General features: G+C 43.4%; 1 long non-coding RNA gene across 2 annotated transcripts in view; it reads left to right on the top strand.

Moving 5' to 3' along the window:
* LOC116083622 overlaps positions 1-14,200 on the top strand; it is a 23,110-nt gene extending 8,910 nt beyond the window's left edge. The window contains exons 3-5 of one of the 2 annotated variants that reach the window (XR_004115806.1): positions 1,315-1,543; positions 2,196-2,415; positions 13,834-14,200. This is a non-coding gene — a long non-coding RNA (uncharacterized LOC116083622). Of the gene's footprint in view, positions 1-1,314; positions 1,544-2,195; positions 2,416-3,987; positions 4,099-13,833 lie in introns of those variants that run through there. The other variant, XR_004115807.1, reaches the window with a different exon arrangement.
* The last annotated feature ends 3,123 nt before the right edge of the window (positions 14,201-17,323 follow it).

Genomic DNA, 17,323 nt, shown 5'->3' on the forward strand with positions numbered 1-17,323 from the left:
GAGGAGGAGGAGGAGGAGGAGGAGGAAGAAGAAGAAAACCAAAACGCTATCTATGCACATAATTCTAGCCAAAGTCTTAATCCTAATTTCATTTTTTTAAAGCTAGTAAAAATAATATGAAATTCATAGGAAACTACAGAAGATCATAAGCATTCAAATCAATGTTGTGGAGGGATGGATAAAAGGCACCTTCCCGATGGGCAGTGGTGAAGCATGCCTTTAATCCCAGCACTTGGGAGGCAGAGGCAGGCAGATTTCTGAGTTTGAGGCCAGCCTGGTCTACAGAGTGAGTTCCAGGACAGCCAGGACTATACAGAGAAACCCTGTCTCGAAAAACCAAAAAAAAAAAAAAAAACCACCTTCCCAATTTAAAAAGGTATAGCAAAGAGCAGAACTTAAAGTATTATGGCAGTGCTTAAAAACTCAATAAGTAGACTAGTAAGACATATCAGCTCTGGAAGAGACTAGAACCAATCCTTAGCAAGGCTGCCAGGAACCTACAGTCAGGGAAATAGTAATCTCCTTAAACATTTTAGAATCTCCTTGTATATATTTATAAACATTCTTGCTGGGATTTTGATTGTAATTATAGCATATATAGAGATAATTGACCTTTTCCCTATCCATTCCCACCCCCTCTTCCTCCTGCTTCCTCTTTCCATCTTACTAGAAGCTACCAGTTTTAGTGATTTTCATGAAGAGTCAACTTTTGTGTTCCTTTCATTTTTCTTCTACTGCTTTTCTGTTCTTCATTTCCAGTCTTTATTTTTCCTTTGTCCTCATTGCCTCTTTTAAGAAAGAAAGAAAGAAAGAAAGAAAGAAAGAAAGAAAGAAAGAAAGAAAGAAAGAAAGAAAGAAAGGAAGAAAGAGAGAGAGAGGAAGGAAGGAAGGAAGGAAGGAAGGAAGGAAGAAATGTTTTGTTGTTGTTGTTGATTAGGAGTGGTGGCATGAGGGAACATTGAAGATGAAAAAGAAGTGGTAGATTTTTATGTTTTCTTAGTTTTGTCCTTCTCTGACTCCTGAAGCCCACCCTACCACACCATCTCCCTATTCCCTGGTGTCCATTTCTTGTTTTCATCCTGCACTGAGTTCAGAACAGAAGAACTAGGAAAACAAAAACAAAACGACAACAGCAACAAAAAATAAAGGCAAGTTCATCACCAATACTCCAAATTAGCCATACTCCACATTCTAGCCTCTTTCCTCAATTTACCTGCTCTCATCTTTGAAGCTCTTGTGCATTTTTATTTCCAGATTCTGTAGCTGTAGTTAGTCAGTGCAACAATGACAAATACATCTTTTCTATCTTCCTAGTACTGAAGATCTTCCCGCCCCTTGCTTTTGAGCCAGGTCGAAATAGGACTTGAAATGTGGTACTGGGGCCATTCCAGCTTCTAAAGCCACTACCACAGCACCTCTGTGAGCTCCACAAGGTCCATCTACAAAGGGACTGCGACAACCTTCAAGACTTTCATATCCAGAAGTGGGAAAATCCCAGCTTCTTTTTTCCAGAGACCAACCAATTCCTCCTGCACAATAATAGGTACTTTTGTCCTGAGGAGAAAAATTATTGAATTTAGTCCTGGAGCATCATGTGCAAATGTAGTATGGGTTGTCCTAAAGACCTAGAATGGATTGCACAAGCTCTCCTCCATGCTAACCAAGAAGACTGGTTTATTTCATAGAGAGAAAAGCAAGCTTTCCTAGTCTCTAAGCCCATGCATACACATCACATTTCCTCATGCTTGGTAGGTTTGCTCCAAGTTTCGGGCACTTTTCAGAGAATTCAAGGTCAGCTTGAGCTAAGCATCCTCCCCATCCTCATGAAGTGCAATGCCAATCCTGGTGTGAGTCAGGGGACAGCCCCAGTTACAGATGACTTTCTGCAGACTCTGTGGAGACACAGAGAGGCGGAACCTGACACTAAATCAGAGCCCATCATCTTTCTCCCTTGCACCTGAACCAAAGGAGCCTTGTGTTACTACGTAGGATCTGCTTTTTAAATATATTTTAAAATTAAAGTCAACATGGAAATGGAGAGGGTGGGATGCTCACGGTGAATGGTCATTGTGTAGCAGGCTGGTTATCTCACTAGCTGTGTTATACAATAAAAAGAGGATCAGATAAACACAGGCACAACCTCTGCCTCCATTGATAATGTAAATCATCCCTTGTTTCATTTGTCTTTCCTTCAGGCCGGATACAAAAGGCATAGAAATGAACAATTCATGCCTAAACACAGAAGAGCTTGAAAGCTGATAAATGTCAGATGTTTGTTCTGGGTCATCATTAAGGTCTTGAGTGGATTTGCTTATAAACAGCAGCTATTCTGTCAGCGGGAGCAGGAGAGATGGGGATTTTACCATGTGGAGACAGCGCTTTTAAAGACACATTGCAACTTTTCTGCCGTGCACGGTAAGCTATATAGATAATTCTTTTTGCAGGCTATGAACGGTTGTCTCCTGAGCAGGGCAAAGCGTAATGTGCTAGAGAAACAATGCTTTTTTTTTTTTCTTTCTTTCTTCACTTTGTGGAAATACCATTTTTCATTATCTGCTGAAGGCAAACCTGCTGGAAATTGAGATGAGAGTAGAGCTGCCCCTCCTACAAATGGCCAGGCATGTCCTGACAAACACACTGCAAAGACCTCCATGGGAGCCTAGGGAGACCTCTGCCAGCAGGTTCCCCACAACGAAGCTGGCAGCGCCAAGCCTTTGAAAGATTTGGATCCTTGCAGGCCATCCATTTCCGTAGCCCTCTGCTCTCTGCTGAGGGTTTTGTGGGTTGCTGTTGTTTCTCCTCTCCAGTCCAACCAAGGCTCGGCTAAAGAAAAAGTGCCAAGGCAAACAGAATGGGAGTCTTGGGGACCCGGTGTTGGGTACACAGTGTGAGTGTGGTAATCATTCTTCTGATTTGTGCTCCAATACATTTTCTGTGTGCTTTCACACAGAATGCACACTCTCCCCCTGGATGTCAAATAATCTGAAGCAGGGTAAAATCATTACAGAGAGGCCTTCAAACACCATGTCTCTTCTGGAACTGAATGAGTGATCAGACATTTAAATATGGAAGCGGGGAATTTGGGTGAATTACATTGGTTCAATTGTTGTTTTAATGCTCAGGGTTGTTCAGTCTTTGCTTTCTCAGAACACCCACCTACGTCCCCCCCCCTTGTGTTTTCCTCTTTCAAAAAAGATTTCTTCACTGCCTTCTTCCGCCTCATCCCCCCCTCACACACACACACACTTTCTTTTCATTTCAGTGGCTTGGTTTTGGCTTCAGTCCTTGAGACTGAATCAGGGGCCTTGGGTATGCTCGGCACAGCACCTTACCTGTGCACACCACTCCTAACTTCATAACTGAATATACTCCACAAAGCCAAATATAAAGAAATAATCTCTACCTCATTCCCAACACATAGAACAAGGAAAGGAAAGAAAGTCTAATTGTCAGGATCCTGGGTGTCTGGTGACCTCTGCCCTTTATTAGGATTATTATTGTTGGGGTAACCAACCCCTCATATGCCCCCAGTAGCTGCGGACCATTGTCTCTGCAGTCAGTCACAGGAGAGAATGAAAACTTCGTGTTCTATGTGGGATGATTGCTTCCGCTGTTCATCCTCATCCCATCCAGAAGATGGGTGGGAAAGCCCAACTGGGAAATAAAACTGGGCATCCTCCACGGCAGAGGCAAGGCCCTCCTCTGGCAGTGCCCCTGCGTGACAGTTAAGCAAAGGGATCCTAAGTCCCAGGTTAATGTCAAGTGCTGGTTTCCCTCTAGTTACTCAAGGATCAAAGGGAAACTATTCAATAAAAAAGAAGGTAAAGGGGGACCCCTGTGACCACCTAAACCTTAATAAAAGACACTTGTTCAAGTGCATCTTCCTTGACCTGCCTTCTCATGCAGCCCTTCTGCTTCTTGCACACACGTTTGTTATTGAAATAAGGATTTTTCCCTATCGCCACTCCACACTCCTTCCCCTTGCAGCTGACCAGGATGTAACAAGGATGATGTGACAGCTTGTTGCTAAGGAACTGAAGACAGGGTCACCACTCACCCTTCTGATGAGGAAAAGAAAATCCTTATCAACAGATTGAATAGGGAGTGTATGTAAGTATGTTGTTGTGTGTGCATGAGCACACAGGTATGCTATAGTTTCTGTCTGGTCACCACATCTGCAGAAGCTGCTCCAGTGAAGCCTTCAGCTGCTGCTTCCTCGCCCACATGCAACGACTGTATTTGAACTTTTCACTTCAGTGTGCGAGTGCCTTCACACTGTCCTGTCAGAGATTTACCAGAGATGTATCACACTCTGACCTTAGTCACAGCTTCCCTTTAAGAGTCAAGGTACAAACTTTGCAAAGTCTCTGATAAGCTAGGTGTTCAGCAGACACGACTGGGACATGAAATTCCTCCTACTTGGAGCACACCCACACCAAGGCTTCTCTAAAATCTATTTATCTTAGTCACGACCTCTGAGCACGAATAGAAGAAGGTGGGGAATGTTCCTGTGTCCCTGTCCCATGTGCCTGAGAGCAGGGAATAGTTAGAATTTATACCATGACAATTATTAGAGAGAGGGGAGTTAACTTCAAGAGTTTTTTTAAAAAAGAATTATTTGAGAACTTGAACATCTAAAGTATGTCCTATTGGTGCCATTGCAAAAGAGATCTCTTTTAGCTCCCCTGTTATTCATGTTGCTGATTTTATGATTGTAAGACTAAATAAAGTGGGAAAATCTAACAGCAAGCAGATGATCCCACAAATGAATGGTACACATACAGTAACAGATAAGTGTATCCATGGATATAGAGGAAACTGCATACAAAAAAGAAAGCAGTGATCCTTTGAAAACAGAAGATAAGACTTTAATTACTTATATAGAAAGATACAGAGGGATGTGAGCTGAATTTGATTGAAGGGAAATAAACTTCTTGTCAAATCCCTGGGTGCTGGGCCAACACTTCTCTTGAACTCCGTCGATTTCTGCTGTGGTGCATTCTGAGTAATGCATGTTTATTCTGCCTAATTGAGGAGGCTGGACGCTAATGAGTTTTCTGAGCACTCCGAAGAAGAATGCTGTGTATGAAAGAGGAGCCAAAGGGTACGTGGAAATGGAAAGCAAGAGGCAAGAGTGGGGGCAGGAGAGATTGTTCTGAGAACGTGGGAAAGTTCGCTTCAGTGGGATGAGAGAAATCCAAATGAGATGGGTTTTATAAACAAGTGACATGGTTAAAAGACACTGGCTCATCCAAGTTAGAACTAAACTACAAACCTAGAGTTTGCTGCTGGCTGCCCATAAATGACTCAGGCATGTATTGATGAGCAAACATGTCATTTGATCCTGCCTACTGCGTATGCTGCACGGAATCACCTTTTTGTCGGTTTGTTGTTGCTGTTGTCTAGTACTTGCTATGATTTAAACTCTTCTTGGCCCTCCTGCCTCAGTGTGGCAAGTGTTGTGATTGCAGGTGTGCACCGCCACGAGTAGCTGTGTTAAATTTCTTTGCATGCTCACTGAGGTTATTTTCCTCAGTCATCCTCAAAACGTAAAGCACATGCACTTAGTCTAAAAAAATGAGACTCTCAAAATCCAAAGCACCAAATCAAAACTGCAACTAAAGACAAACGTTTTTTACTAATGTCGATATGTTTTTGGTTTAAAGTAATGAGGTCAAAATGCTTCAAGACAAGAGCATGTATGAGCATCAGCTTACATTGACTCCATTCGACCCAGATGCCCAGAGACTTGAAAAGGGAATAGGATCTGCCCTCTAGCTTTGGGGAACAATAGTAAACAGATGGCATAGCAGTGGTCCTCAGGGCAGCTTCAGCCAAACTGTCACAGAAGAATAATCAGAGTAGTTGGAGGTGGAAGAGAAGAAAGAGGGCATCCTTGGGCAGGAGAGTGTAAGGAAAGGCCAGGAGGCTGAATGGCTGGGAATATTCTGATTACCTGGGTAGTTGATTTTGGATCTATGAGCTAACATCTGGGCTAGAGGGATCATTTCCAAGATGTCTTCTACATGTGATTGCCTATGCCTTCAGTCTCTTCCTCTCCTTCTCTCTCTTCCATCTTGCTTCTAATGTGTCCTCTCTTTCCTCTCCCTTTTCTCTCTTCTCTTTGCTCTCTGATCCACCATGTCTCAGGTTCCTCATAGCATGGCAACTTCGGATCCTACCATTTATTTTTTTAACAAGACAGCTTAGATTTCCAGGATAGTGTTCCCAGAGGTGCGCGCGCGCAGACACATACACAAACAAACAAAAACAAAAAACCTGCAAGTCTTCCTATGACCTGGGCAGCACCAAGTGTCACGTTGATTGCATTCAAATGTTCCAACAGATCACAAGAGTCAGCCTATGTTCCAGAGAGTGGGAGTGAGGCTTAGTTCCCTCAATGAAAACAACACCAAAATCCACGTGCAGCCAAATGTACTCTACCACAAGAAATAAGGAGTAAAGTGGAATGGCTTAATGAGATGTCAGTGCTAGATAAAAAAAGGTGATCATAGCAAGAAGCAGGGCTTTGAAGGCAAGGTGGGAAGGCTGAACACATGGGCACATTACTCTAGGCACCGTCTGCTGTGGGACAGTCTTTAGTTAGGAAAATGAAAGTATCCTCATCTTCGGGATTATCAGAATCTTCATGGTCCAAAGCATTGGACCAGGCAGAGGAGAGACACTGCTATGCCTATCAGAAGCTCCCTGAGAAGACACTCTGCTGTCCAGGCATGTGTGCTTTTGAAGGACATAAGTTCCTTCAGGGCATTGTCTTAAAAACAAAGAACACAACAGGCAGGCATAAAAGTTCCCTAAACAGTAGGGAGCTGGCTTCTTGCAAGTCTAACCTGCCTGACACTCCAAACCCAGAGCCAGGGCTGCCCTCTGATGCTGACAGGGGCCTGAGGTCTTCCATCATTTTTCTATCTTTGATCTCTCACCTTTTTGCACAGATGAACTCTCTTCACTGACTCATTAAAATAAGTATGTCTGAAAATGGCTGCTCCAGGCCAGTGTGGCCTCTGATTCCTACGTGACTGATATATTTCCCATTTCAAGTTGGAGTTCTGGGTTCTGAAGAGGAGGAATCTAGCTGGATTAGACTTATCTCTGGACTGATTTCCCTGGAGTCGAGTGTCCTTTGTATAGTCAATGATGGCTGCAAAGCAGGTTTAAGTGTTCAAAGAAAAGCAACCTAGAAGCATCACCTGGCTCCTGCTACTATCAGTAAGAGAAGACAGGTGAGAACCCATTGGTTAGAAAAGGTGTAGGCTAGGTGAGTGACAAGAAAGAAAGACTATGTGGGAAACATGCCAGCCTGGCCCTGCAGACTCAGATAAGGAGAGCAGAAGAGTTTGGTTCCCAAGCTATCCTTCACTCACATTCCAGACCCCTTCGTACCCTGATAGAATGTCAGGCCCATTTCCCATTGAATTTGTCATGGCACCTTTGATGTATGAAGCAGTAAAGTAATGCACAGTAATGGATAATATCAAAGAAGATCTTTTCTTATCTGGCTCTCACAGAGGTTTTTTAATGATTGTAATAGTATTAGGGGCAGCTAGCTCTCTCTTCCTATGCTATCCTCCAGCATCTAGCTCTATGACCATGTCATAAAGGAAAGATGGATGATGTAAGCATTTCGTACTTCCAATGAAAATTACTAATCCAAAAAAAAAAAGAGCAGGAAAACAAATCCTGGTCAGAGAAAAGTGTCGATACTCCTTCATTACTACTTCATGTGTCACAGAAAAAAAATGTAAATCAGAATTTCCCTAATTAGTACACATGAAATGGAGTATATTTGAAATTGATGAGAACTCTTTGAACACCAGAGAAAAATACTGACTTTTTTATGGTAAAGTTAAGTATGGAGTACATCTTTAATAAAAAAAAAAATCAACATTTTCTTGTTAATGGAGCTTACCTCTACAATAACTTTGGACTATAGCATTCCTTCAGAAATGCTGTCTGCTCAAAATTCTCCAAACAGCAGTAGCAAATGGAATTCTGCTTGGGTAGGAGAAATGTGGCCAAGCAGTCAAAATCAATTTGTTCATGTGATTGACACTAGGGACTGTGTGTCAGCCAAGCTCTTTCATACCATCTGGGCTCTGATTATGATCAATAGGTATTTGTGATATGCCCAGGAAATGTGCTGTTTGATTACTTTTACATGGGAGAGGAGACACAAATGTCTCAACCCAGAGTCCCCTGATATGGCTACAGAAGCCGGATAATGAATTATTAGAATATGGAGTTTGCACTGATAAACTTTTGAACTTTCATTGAACTTGTAGATTAAGAATAGGCAGTTTTTCCAAGAGGAGAATTCACCAGACAACCAACAATTTTTCTTTCACATATTTAAGCGAGATGTTCGATCTGGTAGGGAAATAATAGTAATTTATGTCTTTGATAATTGAGAAGGATTATAGTTCTATACACAGAAAAAGCAACCATCACCCAGGCCCTGTGAGTCACAAACCCATTAAAGAAGAAGCTTCTAGCTTAAAAGCAGATGAAGCCTCTGAGTCTGGAGGGTGGTATTTTCCAAGAGGGAGTTAAGAGAAGGAAAAGAAATCCCCAGAGACTTGTAAAATTAGGGCTCCATGTCTGTCTTCATCCAAACAAGAATAATGACAATTATCAGGTTCAGCATGACACCCCATGCTGAAAGAAAAGCACATATGATCAGACGCATTTCTCAATATGCATGTTTCTCTCTTGCAGACACCTTCTGCTCCACACATCCATAGGCCTCCCCAGACCCTTGTTGAAAGGCAGCCTTTCCAACAATCTGTAGAGATCCATCATTCTATGAACATCATTTGCCCTTTATTATTTAAAAGCAACCAAGAGGGGATTAAATAGAAAGATTGCTGACACTTGAAAACATGATTTGTACAATCAACTCGCTATAAGAAGTCATTTTACTGATAAAACAGAGTTGACTGAGATCAGGTTCTTGAGAGAGAAGAATCACTAATTTTGCTTCTGTGATCCTGAATAAGCTGTATGAAAAATATGTGCTGGCTTGTTGGTGCAGTGCACTTGAGACCTCTGTTAGATGCTGGGCATGCTACAGCTCAGTTACCCTTATTAATGATAAAGCCTTCTTTCAAGATCTCCTCACTGGAATACTTTGCTTCCTTGGAATTCAATTATAGTCAATTCCACTACTATGCTGAAGCACACATTGTAGACATTCACAGATGAGTACCCCATTTTACAATTGGTTAATGGCTGGGATTATAGTAGTACAAGTATTACCAGGTAAGGCTGGGAAATAGACAATTAGAATGAGGACCACATTCCTAAAGAAGTAGTCATGGATGGAACAAGCTCTATTAGGCTGCTCTAAACCAAGCTAGTTTGGCTACTGGGAATGGAGATTTCTTGAATTTTCAAGAGTAATGGGCTTTAGAGAAGGCAATTATGAAACCCAGAATCTGGTAGTGGAAAGTCATCAGAAACTTGGGTAGGTGTAGAATCCTATTATTCTTTGTGCCTCTATCTCTGCTGGTCCATCAGCACATTGACTGTCTTCCTGTCTTCAATGCCAGGGATTACTCAAGATTTCTGCTTCTGAATAACATGATTTACATGACCTCTCCTAACATTGACTAACTCTAGTCTTCAGTTTTAATATCACTGGTAACCACCTTCTCTGGTTTCATAAAAATGAAGAGAGACTAAGTTAGCTGGCCAGCCACTGTATGAACTACTACAGTGTTGCTTCCTCAGCCTTAGACCAATCCTCTAGAGCCAACAGGACTAAATCAAAGGAAATAGATAAAGTTGTCATCTAGAAGGGGCAATTCTGTTAAAAGGGACGTGTGACTAGTCTAAAGGTTGGATTCCCTTCTATGGGATACTTGGGAAAGGTCCCATGGATGATATAACATTTGAAATGGTCGTGAGAGGATTATATGAATGGATGGACAGGTACTGAGGGAATTTGGAGCTGGTGGGATGAGCACAATAAAAGGAAAGTAAGGAGAGAGTGTGTGCACTTCGGTTTGTCTGGAACAGTACTTCTCAAACACTGTATGCGTGCCATTCATCTTGAGATGTCGTTAAAATACAGACTTTAACTCAATGTGTTCCAGGTGGAACCTGAGATTCTGCATTACAAATGGTATGGATGTGTTGGGGTTCACTCTGAGTAGTCGGCCTTGAACAAAGGGTATGACAAAGCCACGAGTGCCCAGCTAAGAGAGCAACACTTACCTCACCTCAGTAATTAACGGGAGGCTCGGAGATGATAGGACCAGAGCAGTGTTAAAAGACAGGAGAGCTAGAGATGCTTTATGAGGTTAATCCAAAGAGAGCTAAAAGGCCAGCTACACAGCAATTATCAAGGCCAGGGGGCAGGACAGAAGTACTGCAGGACAGCCACAGCAGAAAGGGAGAAAGGGGCATGTGAGATAGATAGCTGATGCATGTGCCCTTCCTTCTGTCCTTGCCCAGTTTTGCTGCGGTTGACAAGAGGAAGACTCTTCCTCGGGCATCATCTGGTGACATCTTTGCATGCCCTTCTGAGGGTGTCTGCTTTTCATTTCAAATCACGTCTAAAGACATATCCTCTCTTTTACCTCTAACCCTTAATTTCATTCTCTCTGCCTAACTGCATTTGCGATTGTGCGCAACTTGCTGTATGAGTTAACTATATTATAAGCATGTAACTGGGTTATTTCACGATTATTTCATTGTGTACCAGTAACCAAATTCAGTAACTATATTTGTTCTGCTGAGGAGTTTTGGAGGAAGCGTATCTGAAGGGCACTAGGCAATGAAGTAAAGTCTATTACTGCCCTTATCACCATCAGGAAAATGATCTGTTTGTTTGCAGTTCACTGGAGTACATAGCAAAGAAATTGAAAGAGGGCTTAGGGGGTGTCTGAGTGAAGTCCAGATATGGAGATGGATGTGTACTCTAAATATTATGCTGTGGTTCAAAAAAAAAATGGCAGTGACAACATACAGCAGAGAGGCTTCTAGATCATCTATGGACAAGGGAAAAATAGATAAGGCAGACAGATCATATATCGGAATGAAGAACCCCTGTTATTAACCAGTTTGCATAGTCCCTACTAGCAGTTTAAGCCAAACCAAAGATAAGCCTGGTGTTAAATAAAAATCCCCACTGAAATTTTCTTAAGGCTAAAAGCTTCGGAATATCCTGAGATTGTAAGTACAAATGCAGAATTCTGTGCTTACCTAATGAATTGTTTGTGCCGTTTCCAGATCAGGCTCTTGATTGCTGAACTTTGGTTTCCCAAGCCCTTGTGCACTAAATCATTTTTATACCAAACAGGACTTTAAATCTAATCCTTTTTATTTGTAATCAGATGGGATTTTGTGCATGTGAGTGCTTTTACAGCAAAACGAAATATTTGGTGCTGATCAAAAAACACTAACTAATAAACAAACAAAACAAAACAACAGTTTGAGTGTAAATAAGAAAAGAAAGAAGGAAGAAAAGGAAAGGGAACTGTCCAGCCCTGGGGAGAGCTGGTTTGATTGTGTGGGGGGAGGGGGAACATAATCAGAGTTGGAACACAATGGAGAAATGTTCCCAGAGGGAATCTAGATTAAGATTCACACTCTGGCCTCTTCCTAGAAGCACCAACCTCTGAAGCCCACAGGTCATTTTGCTTGACAATGTCACATCGATTCACCATTCATGATGGGCTCAACTTTAGAATCTTGATATGCTGGCTGGCATAAGCTGCATCTCTGAAGATGAGGCCCATTCTAACCAGAGTTTCCCTTTGGAGAGACTTCCTGGTTGGTTGGTGGCAACTGCAAGATGCCTTGTTATTATGATAAAAATGGAATGGAATGGAAACCTAGCAAGAAATTCATTTTAAACATATACTTGTGTATATATTTTACACACGAACTCATTTAGTCATATCCTCATTTGTATGCATATAAATACATACACATACACACAAGTGTGCAGGTTACAAGCAAGCATGAAACTAAACTTGCAGCGATTGTGCCTTTACATGAACATGGGTTCCAGGAAAGGGTTCTTTGGTGCAATTAGGAGAGTTCCTGTATTCCATATATGTGACCATAATGGGTCAAAAGAATCATTCCCATCCCAGAAGAAAAGTGACACCCAGGCCACTAGGCAGCTCCAGGGATGAGGACTTCAAAGAAATGATGGAAACCTGATAGAATGGGCAGGGACACCAATAGACATAACACCAAACTACTGACTATCCTCTTTCCACTCTAGGTTGAAACTCAGGATCCTGACACATTCCTGAATGTCCTAGAGATGATAGTAGTTTGAGTGGGGAAGAAGGGAATAGCCCAGCATGATGACACATTGCTTTATCTCTGAGCATTTCTTCCAAAGCAATCTAGAAGGAAATGCTCTCATGCCCCCTGCTCTCTGTGCCATCTCTGTTCCCAAACCTACCACATCGAAGAACCTTTTTCATCTAAGTGCCATCACTCTCCCAAGAGTTGAAGTATGTTAGGTATGTGGACACAGCTATTAAGATGCTGCCACAGATGCTAGTCAGGGAAGTCCAGGGTGCAAGAAGTTGAGGGACAACACAAAAAATAGCTCTTCTAGAATGGTGTGGCTGCAGAGATAGCCAGCTTACCCAAAGCCAGCAGGGACCAGAGCCTGACTGTCAAGGAGAGAAGTCCTTCCTACTCAGGGTCTCCCAAAGAGACAGAGGAAGCTGTGGACTGCTTTGCTTAGCTTCCATTCTAGATGCCTTCAGGAGTTCACCCTATCCGTGCCGCAGACCCTGGGAAATGAGACCCAAAGCATTGCATCTCCTTTGCAAAGAGAGTCCTCACAGCTATATGCACTTACACGAGTCTTCCCTGTTGGATGCAGGTAATGGGGTAAGAGATAGGACACAAGGTCTTTCTTTGCTAACCAAGGCAGCCTAGGTGGTAATCTCTGCAGAGTACAGCTGGGAACACAGTGGTCTCAATTCCACCAGAGATAGCACCGTTCTGGGAGGTAGAATTGCCTGAGTTGTCCAGCCTTCCCCAGATGTTCATAGACCAGCACACACCTGATCCGTCATCCCCTTCTGTTTCAAGTAGCTGGTATGATTTCTGTCCTCTGAGTGGTACAGGACTGGCCTACCAGATGGGACACCCAGAACTGGCCAAACTTTTAAAATATTCTCCATTACATGACAAAACTATTTTCAGTGGCAATCTTGTAATAATCAGTAATTATTCTTCTCATGATTCATTCATTAGTTTTAAAAGACTAAATTTCAATTTTAAAATGTTAATCAAATTTGATCACTTTTATGTATGAATTACTAAACTTAAACACAAATTAAAATTCCAAGTGGTTATGTGGAAGGACAAAATTAAATCTGACTTCAGAGTTTTCTTTGCCATCTTGATACCATCCCCCTTATCAGTTGTCTAAACACAAACAAAGCTGGTACCACTGTGACTGGTGACACAACCTGAGCCTGAAGCCAGCCCAACCCGTCTCATGCTGCTTTGCCTTAATGGGTCTTCTCTTAATTAACTTCTACACTGATACACTATTCATTAAATGATAAGTAATAAAAAATAAAATATGCTATTTGTATGTAGGAACACATGTATGTATGAGTGTGTGTGTGTGTGTGTGTGTGTGTGTGTGTGTGTGTGTGTGTGTAATTAAAATGCAACAGTCACCCCAGCAATTGCTTAGTACATGGACCAACAAAAGATTTGGGGTGAGGATGATTTTATCACTGACATTGTTTAGAATTGCTGGCCTGGGGATAATAAAAGCTGACTGACTTACAGTCACTTTTACTATTGGTTTTAAATCCTCTGCAGATGACGCAGCCCTGCACCATGTGCTCCAGCAGGGACAGTTCCAGCTCCCCAGTCCCTGATGTCACAGAGCTTAGGTGAGCATGTAAGACAGTTCCAGAAACAGCTTGATTCCACAGAGAGCGTTTCCTACGAGGAGAGCGAGATTAAGACACCAGGTGTTGTCACCAAGCACCCCTAACACACATTCCGCATCATAGCCTGTGCCTGTGGTGGTACCCTAGATTTCAAAACCCTACTGAAACACAAAGAACCCCTCAACCATGCTGTGGGTGATGAGGAACTGAGAGCCCCAAACTTCTGAAGCCTGGTGTCAAGTTCTCATACTGAGGTGACTCACATGCTCCATGTAAAGTGTGCTTCAGTAAAATGAAAAGCCGTTTCGTGTCATTAAAGTACACGCGAATAACTGACTCCACACATTAACTCAACTGATGCCAATGCTGCTTTCCATCCTATGCCTGGCATCCTTTTTTCTGGGCCATGAGTGGCACACCCAGAATCCTCAAGGCCAGGAGGAAAAGCCTTTTGCAGAAGTACGCCAGTCAGTGAGGTAGGGTGTAGCCCCTGCCCTGGTCAGAGGACCTTTTCTCTCCTACTCCAGTCCTGCCCACTCTGAGAGATGGCCACGCTTCTTCAAGAGCAGAGACTAGAATTAAGTCCTGTGTGCTTCAAAGTAGAGAGGGAAAAGGAGAGAGAGAGGCAGAGACAGACAGACAGACAGACACACAGACAGGCAGGCAGGCAGGCAGACAGAGAGATCTGAAAAAGACTACTTTGCTAGGTTTGAGGAGAGTCCAAGTTGCCCCTTCTCTTGCTGCTGAGGATCCTCTAATGTAAAGGTGCAGATTCACACAGGGGCACTAAAACCACAAGCCAAATTTGAACACTGAATTCCACAACTTCATGGGAATCCAGAGGAGGAAACATCCCTATTAAAAGGAAAGGTGGGTTGCATGCCAGCCCTCTTACTTGGCGCTATCTAGGAGGGCACCCCAATATCTCATCCCAGAGGGCCAAGGGATTGTCCTGTCCTTATGCAGGACTAAGAAAGTCTAACACATGGCTTGGGCCTAGGATACTAGGAGTTGAGCATAGCCCCTAAATTCAGATCTCTGCACTACTGTCAAGGAGCCTTTCACCAAAATATTAAGGTCCTCAATGACTCCAGGGCACAGTCCAGTATCCAGAGTAGTATTACAATGGCCCTTTATGAAATGGGCCTTTGTCCCAGAAGACAGAATGACTTCTGGCATTCTTTACCAGACAGCAGCCCAGTGTGGAGATGCCACTTAGATGTTTCAACAGACAGATCTCCCAGACCCAGCTGGTTGAGGTTTGCTGCTGGTGGAACCCAGGGTGAGTCACACACTAAAACGGTGCATATGAACACGCTTTCTCCAGTTAGCGAGCTAGTATACCAGGGAGGTGAGGTACCGAGCATGCCAGGCTTCTTTGTATCCTGACAACGCTAATGGTATTTGTGCCCAAATCTGGTAGGCAAAATTAACATTTCTTTCATTGTCCCCCACCCTCAGCTGTCCCTCATACAGGGAACAGATATATTATAGGAAAAGGAGAGAGGGGGAAGGAGAGAGAGGAGGAGAGACAGACAGAGACAGAGAGAGATGGAGACAGAGAGACAGAAACAGAGAGAAAGAGAGAGACAGAGACAGAGAGACAAAGAGACAGCCCAAGAGAATAATAAATGTTACTTCTCTCTCCTACCCAGGATCCATATGTCCCCTCTGGGGTAAGAATCAGAAAGTGTCCTCTGACCAGAAAGGCTGGGAGCGCTATCCCACCTAGACCCTGAAACAGGCTGATGACCCATGGTCAGGCAAGACGATCCTCACAGCTATGTTACTGTGTGCTGTATCTCAGGGGCACTCGTACTCCAGGAGGACTGGACTTCTTCCTAATACTGGCAGAGTCCAGGCCTGCAGACAGTGAGGGGGGATGCCGTCAGATCCTCACAAATGAGAGATAGACACAGGCCAGACTTTGAATCACCGTTCTTTAACTCCTGTTGCTTTTCTGAGCTTAAATCTGGAGGGGTTTTTTTGCCAATTCTGCAAGCCACTGATAACCTCTAGCACACTCACTTCTGGTTGGATCCACCTCCCTTAGAGTCTGTTGTTTCTAAGCAGGAGTTTTGCCTGATGCTGGAAAAGACACGGCCTGGAAATAAATTACCCAAAATCCACAGAAAAAAAATTTAAATGCCAACACATTATCACAGGATTAATTAAAACCACAAAAACAGAGGTGGGGTAGCATATGCCTGTCATCTCAACACCTGGGAGATGGAAGCAGGAGGATTAGGCGTTCAGTGTCTTCCTAGGCTACACAGAAAGTTCGAGGCTAGCCTTGGCTTTATAAGATCCTGTCTGAGGGCCGGGTGGTGGTGGCACACGCCTTTAATCCCAGCACTTGGGAGGCAGAGGCAGGTGGATTTCTGAGTTTGAGGCCAGCCTGCTCTACAGAGTGAGTTCCAGGACAGCCAGGGCTACACAGAGAAACCCTGTCTCCAAAAAACAAAAAGCAAAACAAAACAAAAAATATCCTGTCTGAGAAAAGAAAGTAATTTTTTTTTCCTAACTGTAGAAATGGGGAACAGAGTTTATGTCAAAAGTAGCATGGTTAATTGAAGTCTGACTCTTTTGCTTGGAGAAGTGAGCAGTCTTCAGAATGGGGGCATGAAGGTGGCATATGCGGGCGGTATGCTCACACATTAGACAGGGAAATGGAAATGAGACACAAAAGTGTTCAGGGGTCCCTCTCCATCCAGCTTCTACAACAGTAGGCCTTGAGATAATTTTTTAAAGAATGAAGGGATAAATGAATGGATGAAATATTGGTGCAGGAGGGTGGTGGGGAAACGCCATTAACTGCTGTTAGTGACTATGGTAGGTTTGTTAATTATTTTAAAGTTGTTTTCTTCTTCCCCTGATTCCAGCTCTTTCTATCATGTGCTTCTGTTTTCCTGAGAAAAGGGAGAAAAATAATGTTTTTCTTAGCTCAAACCACTTTTGGTGACCCAACTTCCCCTGATATTTATGGCCCCCTCTAGAGACCTAAGATGCACTGGAGCCGGGTGATAAGGGCAAAGGAGCAAACGTTCCCTTGCCAACTGGAAATGCTTGAGGAGACAATCCATTAAGAAGCCTGGCTCTGTCTCCAGCAAACACCACCTTCCTGTGGGCAGTGCACACGGGTGACCTTCACAGCCCACCACCAGAGCCTGGGACAGAAGAGACAGTCTGAGGCAACCAAGTGTCTTCAGGTGCCCAGGCCAAGTTAAAGACCTTCCAGCCCCCACTCCTCCCTCCCCCCATCCCTATCCCCACACCCACCCCGCTGGTTGTCATCACGCTGCTTCCTTGCCTGCCACCACTCAGCTGCACACTGCGGCATCTAAACAAAGGCAGATTCAATAGCCAGAGGGAGTTCAAAAGGGTCGGCTGCCATCAGATTGGCATTCAGCAGAGCC

This window comes from Mastomys coucha, unplaced genomic scaffold (assembly GCF_008632895.1).
Source record: "Mastomys coucha isolate ucsf_1 unplaced genomic scaffold, UCSF_Mcou_1 pScaffold8, whole genome shotgun sequence".
In the NCBI taxonomy this organism is placed as follows: Eukaryota; Metazoa; Chordata; class Mammalia; order Rodentia; family Muridae; genus Mastomys; species Mastomys coucha.